At 71.9% G+C, this 1,313-nt stretch overlaps 1 non-coding gene across 1 annotated transcript; it reads left to right on the top strand.

Moving 5' to 3' along the window:
• Window positions 1-363: 363 nt before the first annotated feature.
• Window positions 364-516, top strand: LOC133264707 (5.8S ribosomal RNA). Its single transcript, XR_009741732.1, has one exon. It is a non-coding gene; the product is annotated as a 5.8S ribosomal RNA (ribosomal RNA).
• The last annotated feature ends 797 nt before the right edge of the window (window positions 517-1,313 follow it).

The following is a 1,313-nucleotide window of genomic DNA, read 5'->3' as shown; positions in this document are numbered from 1 at the left end:
GGGCGGGCGGCGCGGGCGGCCGCGCCGCCGCCTCCGTGAGAAGACCGTACCGAGCCCGGGCGCCTGGGCCGCCTCCGAAGCGAGCAAGGTGCGTTTCCCAGGTCGGTCGGGAGCGCGGGCTCCCCGGCCTTGCCGTTCGGAGTAGATTTTGGGTTTTTTCCCCCCCCCAACCTCCCGTTCAACCCCTTTTCTCCGTGTGTGCTCGTACGGTCAGCCGAGGCGAGGCTCCCGTCGGGCGGGTCCGTTCGCCCGGCGTCGGGCGGGCGCGCGCCCGGCGGGGCCGTCCTCAAGAGATAAAAGGGGCCGCTTTCGGCGAGCGGTCCCGGCCCTCCCGCGCTCGCGGGACGGTGCCGAAAGGCAGACGACTCTTAGCGGTGGATCACTCGGCTCGTGCGTCGATGAAGAACGCAGCTAGCTGCGAGAATTAATGTGAATTGCAGGACACATTGATCATCGACACTTCGAACGCACTTGCGGCCCCGGGTTCCTCCCGGGGCTACGCCTGTCTGAGCGTCGCTTGACGATCAATCGCCGGCTGCGCTGCCGCGGCGCAGCGCGGCGCGGCGCGGCTGGGGCGCCTCGCAGGCCCGCCCGCGCGCGTGGCCTTCGTCCCCCTAAATGGAGACTCGGGGAGCGCTCCGAAGCTCCCCGCTCCCGGAGCGCCCGCTTCGGCGGAGCTCGTCCCGTCGTGGGCGCCGCGGGGGGGTTCGGCCGGCCGGTCGGGCACGTCGCGGCGGTGGGTAGAGAGGCGGTTAAGGTGCGGAGGCGCGTGCCTCGCCCCCGGTTTCCCGCTTCCCGCGCCGGGCGGCTGTCTGCGGGTGGGTACCGCGGCGGTACCGCGCCGTGCTGCCGCGCGCGCGCGCCGCGAAGCGGGGGGGGGGGTGCCGGGGACGTCGTTCCCGCCGCCACCCTCTCGGCGCCTCTCTTTCCCCGAGCGGGTCTCCCGGCCGTCCCGCGGCGGGCCGTCTCCGCGTGCGCGCGCGCCGCGTGCTTTCGGGCCGTTTCCGGGCTGGGGCTCGGCCGCCCGCGGTGGCGGCGCGTGCCGGCCGTCGGCGCGTGCTTTTCGTTTTTCTTTTCTCGTTCCCTCGGGCTTGCGACCTCAGATCAGACGTGGCGACCCGCTGAATTTAAGCATATTAGTCAGCGGAGGAAAAGAAACTAACGAGGATTCCCTCAGTAACGGCGAGTGAAGAGGGAAGAGCCCAGCGCCGAATCCCCGCCCCGCGGTGGGGCGCGGGCCATGTGGCGTACAGAAGCCCCCCTCCCCGGCGGCGCTTTCGGGGGACCCAAGTCCTTGTGATCGAGGCCGCAGC

Source organism: Pezoporus flaviventris, unplaced genomic scaffold (genome assembly GCF_033815535.1).
Source record: "Pezoporus flaviventris isolate CSIRO_AGI_PZ_B2104156 unplaced genomic scaffold, CSIRO_AGI_Pfla_v1 ptg000987l, whole genome shotgun sequence".
Classification (NCBI taxonomy): Eukaryota; Metazoa; Chordata; class Aves; order Psittaciformes; family Psittacidae; genus Pezoporus; species Pezoporus flaviventris.
This window is presented reverse-complemented; position numbering and strand designations above follow the sequence as displayed.